The 14,868-nt window shown below is 31.2% G+C and overlaps 1 protein-coding gene and 1 long non-coding RNA gene across 3 annotated transcripts in view; one reads left to right on the forward strand and one right to left on the reverse strand.

Annotated features, from left to right (window-relative positions):
• Positions 1–14,868, forward strand: part of LOC117181435 (sterile alpha and TIR motif-containing protein 1) — a 468,060-nt gene that overhangs the window by 63,695 nt on the left and 389,497 nt on the right. The gene's annotated exons all lie outside the window — the stretch shown is intronic.
• Positions 6,897–14,868, reverse strand: part of LOC117181439 — an 82,666-nt gene continuing 74,694 nt past the window's right edge. The window contains exon 3 of the long non-coding RNA XR_004468124.1: positions 6,897–10,245. This is a non-coding gene — a long non-coding RNA (uncharacterized LOC117181439). The remainder of the gene's footprint in view (positions 10,246–14,868) is intronic.

A 14,868-nucleotide genomic window follows, 5' to 3' on the forward strand; every position in this document is an offset into this window, starting at 1 on the left:
AAAACGAAAATGAAAAATTCTTTCTTCAAACACAATAGAAATCTTAAAAATAAAAAAAAATGGCCTCTTCCAAGTAAAGAAAAAACTGTATCACTTTCAACTCAATAAGAACTTTACTAAAAAATCAATTTTGTGAGACATTTTGATACCAACAGGAAAAAATTGTGGGGCAGACATTTTAGAAATAAGGTTTTTTTGACCACGCATCATTTATTCCTATTTTTTAACACTTTCAATAAACTTAATTAACTACCATTTAACCATTCACAAATGGATAACGGAAGTTTTTTTGAAGTATTATGTAATACTTTTTAAGGGATGTAGGGTCAAAATTGCTTTAGAGAATGTGATATTGAATACTTGAATGGCTCATTATTCAGGAAAATTATACATTGAGAAAATCTATAGATACCTGGCAACATCCTAGAATTGTCAGGGAATTTTTTCTACAGAATTTGAGTAGTCGCCCTGAGATAATTCTAAGTATAATATTTTTTAATATTTGTATTGGTATCTTTCAACATATTAAATATATAAAGAATATACCGATTATTAGTATAAATTACCGTGATTCTCTCTCAAATGAACTAATAATTACTTTTACATTTTATAGAATAAAAAAACCTGCAAATCCAGAACTATCGCTTAATACATAAATATATATATTTTTAATTATTCTGTCTGTTAGTCTGTAGATATTTAGTTTCTTAGCACGATAACGTTCAAAAAAGTTTACAGCTTGGCTCGGCCTTTGGTATATTTTCGAGTGTGTTAAACTAAAAGTCAAGTTCTTTAGCCAGCCATTTTGGATAAAAAATCAAAAAGTGAGCGCATTGCAAACATTTTTGAGACAACTTTTTTTCAAGATTCAAACATTCTCTGTACGGATATATACAGTATTCAAAAAGAGGAACAATTTATCCTAATGATGATTCGAAATTTGAGGCACATGCAAAATACGGAAGAAGACGAGAAGACAGAAATTATGAATTTGAAAAAGATGTATAAATTTGTTAAGAATCGCTTTTGAACAGGGTGCGTAGTTTTTCTTTTAATCGTGAAAAACATAATAATAAAGAGTAAAAAAATAAAATAAAATCCGCCTGCTGCGTGGGAAAATTCTCATCACAACTTTCGTCTTTTAATTTCTTGTTTCTCTCGTGTGTGGGTTTAAAAAAAAGACATTTTTTTATGCTTAAAAAAATGGCAAATCAGAAATTGTACTTTTTCATTCAACAATTTCACAGCATTTGAAAGATTCCGAAATCTCTAAATGTATTTTCAATATGTGTGTATGTGTGTGTCTGTGCTAAATAGTTAATTAAGTCCGTATTAGTTAAATCTTCGTAAACAAACTCACCGTGGCCAGCGAGCGACTATCCGAGCGTATACACACATATATATTAAGAAGTATATGAAGTCCATGTAATAGTGTGCGTTCGTACACTTCTCACCGTCTTTCTTTTCGCCATGCGTCAACGTGAAACACAACATCACGGACCCTTATTTTTCGTATAGTGGTTTAGAAAGATTGCAAGGCGTTCGTAACAAAATGTTCAACATTCTGTTTCATTTCTTTCAAAGCACTATACTAATTTTCGTTATTCGAATCCATTACAAAATTTAATACATCGACTTAAAAATACTGTAATTTTTTTATGTAAGAGTCTAAAATTCGCACGATTTAATCTAATCATAGATATTAGTCTGCATTTTCAAAGTCAAACTTCGACTTTTTCTAACCGAACCTCGATTATCCCTAAATTGGTACACTTTATTTGAATTATGGATATGCGATAAGAGAAGTATTAATATCCAAAGTCTCTCCGTGTATTGTTATCATTTGCAAGTTAGCTTGAATCAAAATATATTTCTTCCTATGTGCATTATTGCGCTCAATAACGGTGTCGGCTAATTTATGTTCTATTCTAATGTCCGTACCTAAATCAAAATCAGTTTATGGATGTTTTGTTAAAATTTACATAATTTATCCTAATTCATACAACTTTCGTTGAGTGCCTAGAAAAAACTGGTTAGGGCCCCTATCAAAATATTTAGTACAGAAAACACTGGTTGGGGCCTCTGTCAGAATATAGTCGGGAAAAAACTGATGGGTGCAATGTCAGTTTCTAGTAAAGAAATTCGTGCCTCGTATGTAGGTGTGGCAAATCTATCTTATCCTTTTTTTGTAAGAAAATAATTCCGTTCTTATGAAGAACTGTAAATATTCAGAAAAAATTACATTTGCTGTCATTCTAAAAAGTTTTAAAGTAGTCTACAACGGGAAAAAACGAAATATTACAGGAAGAAAAATTTCAATCGATTACAATTATTTATTTAAAAATTATTTTATTGATATTCCTGCTAACAGTTCATATGTTTTACATTTGCATAAGGTCGTATGATAATAAGTATTTAATTAGAAAAAGAGAGTTCAAAATTTCTTTATCTGTAGCGTATGAGTATGGATTTTTCATCGACTATCGACTCGAAGGTTTAGCGTAATGGTTAAGACTCCTGACTGCTAGGCGATAGATTTAGGTATAGATGTAGGTGTTCGATACTTTATAGCATTAGAAATTTTATTTTTAATAAAATGTTTAAAAATGTAATATATGTATTGACTCTAAATAGGACCATTAATATTTAAAGACAAAATACTTACAATCAATTAATATTTATTTTTTGAATACCTTTTTTGTCATATCAATTAAATATTCATCAGGCAAAAGAAAGGGTCTAGACGGGGCCCTACTAATCATCGTGCGATATAGGGGCACTCTCGTTAGGGCCTGCTCAGAAGTTCTAGCTAGAACCTGGCTAAAACAGCGTTACAGAGCTAGTCATGCCCTCTCCATTTTCCCCGACGAGTGCAAATTGCCAGCAGTCGGCAGACTGCCGGCAATTTGAAGGACGATCTATCCGAATCCGGCAGCCTGCTGACGGTCTAGGGAATTGACATACTGCCGGCACATGAGAAAATTATAGAAAAATATTAGGAAAGGGAATATGATTATTTCTATGACCAGTCACAGTGGTGCCTTCCTGCCCCCCCCCCGGGATGTTAAAAAGGAGCAGGGGTGTGATCTTACATTATTTCTGTGACCAGACACAGGGGTGCCCTTTATATCTCGAAAACTATTCGAGATATCGATTTAAAAATTTCAGATACATATTTCTCGCAAAAAATTCAAAATTCAAAATTTTTGTTGAAAATTCGTCTTTTGATGGTTTTTGTTAAAAATTTAACTAGTTGGTTAAAATGTCATCTTATTTATTGAAAAATTAAACTATTTTGCTAGAAAGTCTGTCAATTGATGATACTATCAGTGTAACCTCTATTTCCTTGACAGGGGTGTTGAAACTATAGATCAGCACTGAAAAGTCGAGATTTTCATAAAGCTTTAAAGAATAAGGATGATAAAAATGAAGAAGGACGAGAGAAATAAACTAAAGTAGGATGATTAAAAAATCACAACATTTGAAAAAAGTATTGCGTTACTGTAAGTTTTTGTTCTTTTTTCAAAAGTAAAATCCATTGAAAAAATGTAAACCAATTGTTTGAAAGCTTGCTGGCTCTGATCCAGGACAACTATCAAACTCTAAGTAACCTCGTTCTTTTTGCGTTTACAAAAAGATGTTTAGGAAATATAAATCTGAATTTTTATACAACTCTAATGCTTCTGTGTAATTTTATAGAAAAGAAATGTCTACAGCAAGTATTTTTCATCATTCAATTTTTTTCTCGATACGGTCAAGACTCTTGGTAATATTGCGAAATAATTCTGTTCTTAACATTTGGCTATCACAGTGTAAATTTGTGAATCTTTTTACACTTCTAAAGAGATGTGTAAAATGAAATAGTACATAATTTATAATATTTAAAATTATTTTTAATAATTTTTAAAAATTTTCAAACACTTCAAAAATGTTTTAAAAGTTTTAAAAATATTTTATGGCAATTTTTTTAATTTTAAAGAAATTTAAACAAATTTTAGGAAAAGTTTAAATATTTCTAAAATCAATTAACTAATCTTATCAAATATTTTCCTTCCAAAATTTGAAAAATCTTAAATATCTTCTTAACAGACCCGAGTGTTTCCTAATGTTTGATACAATCCTGTAGAATTAAAAAAATTTCTTTTGTATCTTCTAGATTATTTTTTGTCAAACATGATATCTTAAAACAAATTTCTAAATTTTCTTAAGAATCCTAGAAAAATCATATTGATATAATTATAAAAACCGAAACAAATACTCATTTTCTTGTTAAAGCTAATTTTATCTCGAATTTAAGTGTTAAAAAAGTTTACAAAAATAGTTATTTGAAATTCATATTTGTTATTTAAAAAATGATGTTCTCCTCAAATAAAAAAACGACTGCTGCCAGTTGTAAACCGAAAAAGTAATTTAGGTAACAAAATAACTAGACATTTTGTCGATAAATTTAGAAATATAAATATTAGACTAATATTGCCCTAATTGCATTACATCTTGTTATGGAATTTTTTCAAAGGGAACAATAATGTCCATTAAAATATAAATTATCCCAGTGAATTGAATCCACTAAAAATTGGATTTTTCGTACTTTGTAATTGTTTAATCATTCTAATGAACAACTATTGTTATTCCATCAAAGAAGAATCGTAAAAATGGCGAGAGAAAGTGATAAGCATCTATAAATAGAATATCTCTAGTGAGGATAAGCATCAAGTGTATTACAGGATTTCACGAATCATACATGTAGTGACTAAATGGACTGAATGCTTAATACATTTTAATATTGTGAAAAGTTAGTTTAGAGTTACTAACGTAATTAAATTAATATTATTTTTCGATATCTTACCTTTATCAACTCTGAACACGACGCTCGCAAAACTCGCAGATGTGAGTGACTGAATGAGATTGCCTCGCACTGCCTCCCATCGTGCCGCTATGCTTTCGATATCAATCGGCAATATCAGCATTTCTTTTCAGCGAAGATATACCATTTGCAGTATTACTTACATATTAGGGCGCAACGCAATGAGATGTCGATTTTTTCAAATTAAATTTGCACACATTATTTATTAGTTCGAAAATAATTCTTTTGAATACAAAAAAATTAAAAACAGCACTTTGTTTTCAAGATCTTACCAGTTTTATATCTGGTTAAAAAACAAACTATTTTATAATTCTGAGACAAATATTGTTATACATTTGTTTTAATAGTTAGGTCGTCACATAATTCTAAAAAACTTGATCAAGAATTTAAAATATTTTGTTTTTAAATGTAAAAAAAACAGATGACCATTTTCTCGCTAAAATAAAGAAATTCGAATTGAACGTTTTCAAAATTCCAGAAAATATATTGGCTTAATTTATTGGCCTTGAAATGAAAAGAAATGAGTCATTTACTGCAACATTGTGCGAGGAGTGAACACTTCTTTTATCAAACTTGCTGGAAGTAATTTTTGGAAATTTATAAAGAACCTTTGGCATCTTTCATAGAACTGGAAATTAAAAGAAGTTTTTTTGCGACGCAAGATCTATTGTTTATAATTAGTGGACAAAATTTACCATCTTTTTATTCCTAACAGAATACTCTTTTAGGTGCGAAGCCTTTAATTCCAACACAAAAAATCCTTTGAAAAATATCAAAAAGAATTGTTGACATTTTCAAAAATGCTATTTGTTTGTATTAAGTTTTTACATACACGGAGAAAAAGATATCGCACAATGATATCGCAAAACCTCTATATTGCAAGAAAGCGCAATATGATAACGTACAATCAGTTCCCGGAGCTTTGTACGATATTATAATGCACTAATATCACAGACGAAAATGAAGTTAAATTTTGTTGCTGTCGTCTGCTACGGTGTCCTTAGCAGCAATGGGAAAAAGGCAGAGTATGAGTCAGTTCAAGCTATAAATCGGGACTCTAGATTTCAAACAATTACAGAGAAAATTAAAAATTTGCTGCAGGTAAGACCAGCAACTGTTAATGATTAAACATATTGCGGCAAAAGTTTCATTGAGGTTAGGAAAATAATTCTGAAATCGTCGACTGTGTCGCGCTAAAGTGAGCAAATTTCAGTAAAACATGTAGAATCTACGACAGAAAGCACAAAAAAAGATGTACTTACTGATATATTTCCTCCAAAATAAATCACATTATTGTACACGAATTAGAACTTACTTAATACAATTTAGCAAAAGCGCAAAATGTAACTGACGGATGGGAATCCCCATTTCTTACGTTATAGATTGCACAATTATGCGTTATATAATGTAAAAACTTGCAATGTACGATATCACGATTTTGCGCTATTATAATGTGATAATTACGATATATAGCGCAGGAATTACGATATATATTGTAATTTGTGCGATATAGTTTTGTCAGTGTATATTACTGTTTGTTGCCCAAAGATAGTTGAAACTGAGTTACAAAAGCAGAAATGCCACTCACTGCAATAAAAAACAAACCTTTTTAAGAAAAAAAAATAAATTCTCTACCTCTTTACAGTTTTCAATGTAGGCATTTAATAAATTTCCAGTGAATAATTACTGCGAACATCTTTTGCATAACGAAACTGTTTTTAAAATTCCACGAATTCATCATAATTCAAGAAATTATATCATTTGTTGTAAAGTTATTGCAGTCTCCATACTAGAGTTCTATAATTATTTAAGTTACAGGATATAATCAGGACAGGTTAATGAATTTGAAAACAATTTTTTATAACAGTACAAGGACGATTTATTAAACTCAAAAAAATATTTCCTTCTCAATTTTACAATATTTTATTTTGAAAAATTCAAAATACAATTATTATATTAACTATATAACACAGTAACAAATTCTAAAAAATTTGAAACAAAAATACGAAGCATTGTTACAATACATACAATTTTTTCCCATTCTACACAATGTTGAAAACATTCTTTCTAATTTTTATTTCGTCGTAATTGAATGCATCAGTAAATTCTAAATCAAAATTACATTTTTTAATATGCAGAAAATATCGTTGAGAGAGTAAAAACAGTAATTTATGTGAAGATATAATAACAATTCATTTAAGTGATTTATATATTTGAAGAATGCAGTATTTAATTATTTGTTGAACAATAATACCATTAATTCAAGAGTTCCTTGTAAAAAAATACACAAAAATTTGCCATTTAAATGGTTTTACTCTTTTCTAAACGTATTTCGGCATCGATTATACCAAATTTTTGTATACTCTGTTTTACCATAAGAATAAACGAATATCAAACACCAGAAGGATCTGAGGATTGGAAAATTAATCCCTCATGCTATCATTCTGAGACCACACCACGAGATACACTCGTATCATTTTATTATGCTTTTATTTTACACACAGAAAGAACAGAAACCAAATTTTTTTACGGTCCTTTTCAATTGCCGTTAATGACAATTATAGACCTAATTAATGCATTTTTAGGACATGTTTAAGTCAAAAATTGACCTCAATTTTTTGCAATAGAGGAAGCCAATGGCTATTCTATTTTGATTTCTGGATTCTGTGATATGATTTTTGGTGCATAAATGTCTGCTTATGAGGAATTTGAATAGCAAATTCAGGTTCATATAAAGGAAAGGTGTTCGCTTTGAATAATTTATCACAAATGGCAAAAGTGGTGGAAAATGACTGCCAAAAATACGTTTAATTACGATTTCAATATTTAAAATGAATAAGAACATTTTCGTCGTAACTATTGACATTATAATATTTTTCCCCTGAATTAATGCTATTACAATTTATTTTCCCTACAATCTTGCTTTTATGAAACTTTTTCTTCTTAACTATTGCTACTTTGGCGCATATATATGAATTCATTCTTCGACACTGAAATATATTATAAAAACATTATGAAGTTAAACAGAAGGTTTAGAGATTTTTCGCATAAGAATCCTTTAATCTTATATTAACTATTAGGGAAAATAAAAGTTTCTACAACTTAATTAATTTGTTGAACTGTATTTGATTTTAAGTTTTATCTCTACAAGTCCGGGGCTAGCTAACACTAATTTTTATATTGCAATCACAATTTAGGAATTCAAAACAAGTTACAAGTATGTTGAGATTAAGTTTTCACATTGTAGAACGTAAAAAGTTTTGAATTTCTATATTGTGAAACAAGAATACATAATTTTTTTGTTAATTATCGGAAGATCTATGCAAAACTAATTTTCTGGATATGAAAAAATATTTTATTGCATTAAATAATTTTTGAATGTATTTAAAAATATATTTTGAGGTCCTAGTTCCAAAAAATATTTTTCCAATCTAACAGAAAAAGCAGTAAATATTATAACCCTTCTGTTTTTGTTTACAATAATCAGTATTCATGGATCCAAAATTGAAAGAGCAACTCGTACTAAAAACATTTAACTTTTACACTAAGAGATGCATTAAATAAGGTAATTAGTATTCTTTAATCACTAGTTGCATTTTCAAGTTTATTATTTATAAATATATGTACAATAAAATCTTATTGAATTCCACAAGTCTTCATCGTGGGTAGTTTCCTTATTCTTGACAACGGTACAGTCGCATTTTTTTCATTTATACAAAAACAGAAGGTTTTGAATGTTTAGGAAGGATAGCTGCCGTATCAACGCTCCCTTTACATTAAAATTAAACGCGCTCGTTTCTTATTTTATTTTCTCACATAAAGAGATATAATTTTTTGGTAATACATCAATTAGCATGAATTTAATAAAAGAAAAAACAAAAATCGTTAAAAGTTAAACTTTCAATGATACTGCTTTTTTTTCTTAATGGACGCCATGATCAATGTCATTTCGCCGATCAATATTGACGTGAATAGCATCATATTTGTAATAAATATAATAAAGATGCACACATAAATCCAGTATAGAGGGTGGATCAATAAGTACTCATGTTTAAAGACATTAACCTTGTTAAAGATTATCTTCTAAATTACGAAACACAGAAGCACAGATTAATTCATGAATCAGTTTTGATTTGACAGCGATTTATATCAAACGTGTTTGGTGTTCCGTTTTAGTGAAATAACAATTTCGATCCATAATTCGCTTCTAATTTTTTGATGGAAAAAAAGTGTTACGAAATAAAAGCTAAATTAGATAATGTTTATGAGGACCTTTCACTATCTTTGACAACCGTGAAATAGTGGTTTAAAGAATTTAAACGTGGTTGTACGTGCGGAGCGCCCAGGCCGCCCAGAAGACGTGGTTACTGCGGAAATCGTAGAAAAGTTCTATGATATGATTCTTGCTGATCGCCGAACGAAAGTGTGCTGTCGCGATGGATCACCGTGAACAACAAGCCGATACGGATGCCAACTTCGAAGCAGAATGTGGACCTTTCAGCAAAAACCACAGGATTTTTTTTTATCGAATCATCACCGCTGGTGAAACCTGGATTAATTATTATACGCCAGAGACGAAACGATAATCAAAACAATAGATTTTTCTAGGCGAATCTGCAGCAAAGAAGGCAAAGACGGTTCTGTCAGCCGGGAATGTCATGGCTACGACTTTTTGGGATTCGAGTGGACTAATTCTCATAGACATTGTGGAGAAAGGATGCACTACCATCATGATGATGCACTAGCCTACACGTCCGGAATCGTCGCGGTAAAATTGCATGAATTTCGCTACGATTTGTTACCACTTCCACCATACTGGCCGGACCTGGCTTCTTGCGACTTTTTTAGGTTCCCCAACATGAAAACGTGGCTTGTGGGAAAAAGATCAGCTTAAACGAAGAGATCATTATCGACACAGAAGTCTATTTTTACGAATTTAATCAATAATATTTTTAGAGTGTTTGAAGAAACGGCTAGAACTTTGAGAAAAGTGTATCCCCATGAAAGGAGATTACGTTGAAATATGACAAAAGCTGTCCTCAAAAACTTACGTCTTCAATCATAATACAGGTACTTATTAATCCACCCTCTAAAACAATACATTGAATTGGGGATGCCTGGGGTTTATGGAGGCGTCTCTGACAAGGGAAGGTATCGAGGTATCAGCCTTTGAATAATGGATTTATCATACACACAGCTATACGATTCAGCCTCTTATGCACCTGGCTCCGTCGAAGGAATACACGAGACCAAAGGAGTGTCCCAGGTGCGGTTATTTTGTACATTACAGAGAGAGCTGCCCCTCCAAAGGATAGGAAATGAGAAGGGTAATGGGGTCCCGACCCCTCTTCGAGATGATCTAGCACCAAGGCAACAAAAAACTAGAAGAAAATTGAGTAGTAAATATGAAAGTTACAAAAAGAAGCGGCGTCAGTAACGAAATTGGCGCGCGAACTAGGAACCAGTGACATCATATTAATAACCCTAACACTTCCCGCCCCCAGTGGATACGTCCGCAACGCAGTCAGACCAAGCGCAACCGCGAAGTAGTAAAAACCGAGACGCTCACTTAAGTGAACGTGCCGGTTTTTAATCAGCCGTAAAGAACCCCTGAGCTAGTCCGTACAAAAGAAGAAAGGTGTTAGATAAACGATTAAAAAATCGAATGAAGTTAAGGTCCGGTAGAATAAAAATTATTCAAAAAATGGCAAATCCGGTCGAAAATACAAGAGAAAATAGGGAAACTAATGAAATTCCGGAAATTATACTGGAAGAAAATAATGCACAAGCAGATGGGGGTAACTTTGAAAACGAAAATAGTATTATTCAATCGGTCGAAGGAGAAAATAGAATAGAAGAATTAGTAAGAAATTTGAACTTAGAATTTGTAACGGTTACGAAATAGAGAGTTAGAATTGGCGGAAAAAGATACATATCAAGAAAAAGGCGCAATCCCAAGAACAACAACACAAAGACAGAAAGTACCCTAAACCCAAACAGACAAAACCATACCTCACATAGACACGAAATTGAAATATTATCCCCAAATACTGAGAATACGTTAGGTAATTGGAGACTAGAAAATGAGAGCAGTAGAAGTTTTGAAAATGTTGAATCAGAAACGTATAGAATAGATAGAGAAATTGAAAATAAGATAAAAGAACTCGAAATATTCAAAAGAGACAGGGAACGATTAGAATTGAGTCGGTTGAAAAGGGAAGAAACCCTTAGAAAAGAAAGAGATAGGATAGAAAAAGAAAGAGCAGAGAAAGCAAGAGTAGGTCGCGAAAAATTACGAATGGAAATAGAAAGACAAGAGAAAGTAAATGTGAGAATCAATAATAGAACGTTCGAAATTGATTCTTTTTTAGATACGGTTTATGTCGAAGAGACAGAATTATATTTTAATCAGCAAAGGCACTCGTTAGCAGGTGCACGGAATAGAATTACAATAAACAGGGGTAGCGGTCAAGGGGACGAATACTCATTACCGAGACCAGTACAAAGGCAATCAATTCTGCAAAAATCAAATCTACCTCAATGTCAAACAGACTTGCAAATTGGCCGATTAATTTTAAAAACAACACGGAAAATAGTCAAACTTATTTTTTAAATAATTTAATCAGATTTAAAAGAGGATATAAAATTAACGAACGAGACATTTTAGAAAATTTAGATGCTGTTTTCGAGGACGAAGCATTAGGTTCGTTTCAAGTAAATAAAAATAATTGGCAATGTTTAGATCAATTTATTAAAGATTTTAAAGAAACTTACTTAAATGAGAGATATACTGAAACTATTAAAAATGAAATCAAATTTTGCAATCAGAAAAAAGACAAAGACATTCATGCTTTTGTTACAGAAATTAAACAATTATTTGAAAAATTAATGCCACGTCCGAGCCTAGAATGGCAATTAAGAAAGGCCTATGAGAATTTAAGAATTGAATATAAAGTGTACATTTCAAGAAATGCTTTTTCGAATTTTTCAGAATTAGAAATATTAGGTCGAGAATGAGAAACAGAATTATCAAAATCTAAAATTAGAGGTCAACAATTAAGCATTTTAGATAAAGAGGATAATAAAAATAAAAAAAGTAAAAATGATCCAGGAAATGATAAAAGTGAAAAAATATTAAAAATAAGAATCAAAATAGAAATCAAAATCAGGATCAAAATCAAGAAAGACAATTTAGGCCGGGGTATCGTAACCAAGAAAATATGCAACAATACAAACCAAGATTCCCAAATGGAAATCAAAAATTTTTTAATCCAAGATTTTCAAATAATAATTCGTATTATACAAATAATGAAAGATATCCAGGACATCAGAGGTCTACGCATAATAGCAGTAATTTAAAAAATCAAAACACAGCTGGCCAAGCATTATTGTATGCAATGAATAAGCTGTTAGGGAACACACAGACATAATAAACGAATAATACTCCGCAAATACCAGCGCTCTTATATAACGCGGATGCAATTAATAACAAGTCAGAAGACAAAAACAATAATAAAAATAAATATTCAAAAAATTCAAAAAATTTAAAAGATGAAAATAGTAGGGATGATAGGAATGGTGAAATAAATTCAAGTCGACAGGATTTTATCGATCCAAACTTAGGAAACCAAAATTTTAATTACAGACGGCGAGAACCCTTAACATGCTACAATTGCGGGAAAATAAGCCATTATCGACGGGATTGTTGGTATAGTTTAGATCAGGGAAACGCATACGGTCGCTATTAAAGGCGGAAAATAGCAGACAAAACCAGAGACCGCCAGAATTACTTGGCACAGACAAAAAAGACTCGGACGAAACAAGATTCCACCTTATGTTAAGTTTCGAAAATCATAAATTTGAAATGTTAGTTGACACCGGTGCAACTCACTCTTATATAGGTGAAAATTTTATAAATACAGTAAAAGAATTAGATTACGAAATTAAAAAACCAATAAATGACACATTAATGGTAGCTAATGGTCAAAAATTAAAAATTACAGGACAAGTTTTGATCCCTATCAAACTAGGGCATACGAAAAAATATTTATTATTCAGACTGGTACCAAATTTAAGATCGATAGGAATAATAGGAACCGACATGATTAAAAGATTAGGTCTAAAAATTAATTATGAGAAAAAAATTTGGTGGTTACCACTATTATCAAATATTAAATATGCGACTGAATCAAAGTTAATTAAAATGCAGGAGCCAATAATTAAAGAAAAGAAAGAAAATGCGAAAGAGAATGGGAATAGGGAAAGTGATAAAGAGTAAATTAAAATTCGGACCCAAGATTAGCCTGCGGAACGAGATGCGAGAGAAAGAGCCAGATTTGCTACCGTGCGAAGTCCCTTCTCCCGTATCGCCACATATCCCACCCCAACCCCTCTTTACAGGTGATGCACTAGACTCAATCCCGCCAGCAACCCAGCCGGCACAGAGTGTACAAGGGCATGGTGCCCCACACCCTAAACCCTATAAGGCGAGCGACGCAACACTGGCACATGCCAGCGTGGGTGTCCAAAGATTAAATAAGCAGGCTAGTCAAAATATAGAGAGAGAAAGGAAAATAAGTAAGGATAGAAACAAAATAAATACAAAGTTACAGGTCAAAAATAAAGATAGGAATTTAAATACAGAATTCAAAGGGCCATTGGAATGCATTAAAGAGAAAAATGATTCTAAATTAAAGACGGAATTAGATAAAAAGGAGAGAAAAAATGATTCAATAATAGAAAAATTATTAGCAAATTGGGAAAAGCAATTGGTATAATTTTAGGAATAATGCGGTTATTAATAATAATATAAAACGCGTAAAAATAGAAAGAAAGAAAAATTTAGAATTTTGCGAGGAAATTTCTGAAGGGATAATAGAGTTGAATAAAGCACAACAAGTGCAATTGGAAAATTTAATTAAAAGAAAAATTACGAATCAAGGAACAGAGTTAAGACCGACACATCTAACTAGTCATAAAATAGATGTGCAAGGTCATGAACCAATTAAGCAAAGATACTATTATGTATCGACACAAAAATTAGAGAGTTTATGCATAAGAAAGTAGACAGGCCTTTAGAGGAAAAAATCATAGAACCTTCTAGTAGTGACTGGTCTAACCCTATATGTAGTAATGATTAAGAAATCTAACGGGAAATACAGATTTTGTTTTGATTTCAGAAAAGTAAATAAAATTACGAAAAAAGACTTATACAGCTTTTATAGTACCAGGCAAAGGAATGTATCAATTTAAAAGGATGCCATTTGGATTAACAAATACTCCTGCTACATTCCAGCGCCTGATGGACAAAATAATAACACCAGAATTAAAGCCAAATGTATTTTGTTATCTTGATGATATAATTATAGTTTCAAAAATTCTGAAGACCATTTTAAATATTTAGAAATAGTTTTAGATAAAATTAAAAATGCAGGTTTAACAATAAGTTTGGATAAATACGAATTTGGATGTTCAGAAATAAAATATTTGGGTTTTAAAGTTAATTAAAAAGGATTACAAGTTGATGAAGAAAAAATAGAATCAGTTTTAAATTTTCCAAGGCCTAAAACAATAAAACAAGTTCAAAGATTAATAGGAATGGCATTATGGTACAGAAAATTTATCCCAAAATTTGCAGAAATAATAGAGCCACTGCAAAAGCTATTAAAAAAGGAAGTAAAGTGGGAATGGTCTGATAAACAGGAATATGCATTTACGACTATCAAACGCTTACTAACGACAGCACCAATCTTAGCCTGTCCTGATTTTGGAAGACCGTTTCAACTTTAACCCATTAGTCCCCAACGTTGCGTAAACGAAACATTTTAAAAATGATTTTTTTTTCAAAATATGTCATCTATTGAAATGAACTATTCTTGGCTGCAACTTATTCCCAACATAACTGTCAATTTAGATTGAGCTGACCTGAAGTAAATCAGATATAACATGATATTTGAGAAAGTGTTTATAGTTTTTGAAGGCCTGACGTGTTTTATTATTGTTGC

The sequence above is a fragment of the Belonocnema kinseyi genome, chromosome 10 (assembly GCF_010883055.1).
Source record: "Belonocnema kinseyi isolate 2016_QV_RU_SX_M_011 chromosome 10, B_treatae_v1, whole genome shotgun sequence".
Classification (NCBI taxonomy): domain Eukaryota; kingdom Metazoa; phylum Arthropoda; class Insecta; order Hymenoptera; family Cynipidae; genus Belonocnema; species Belonocnema kinseyi.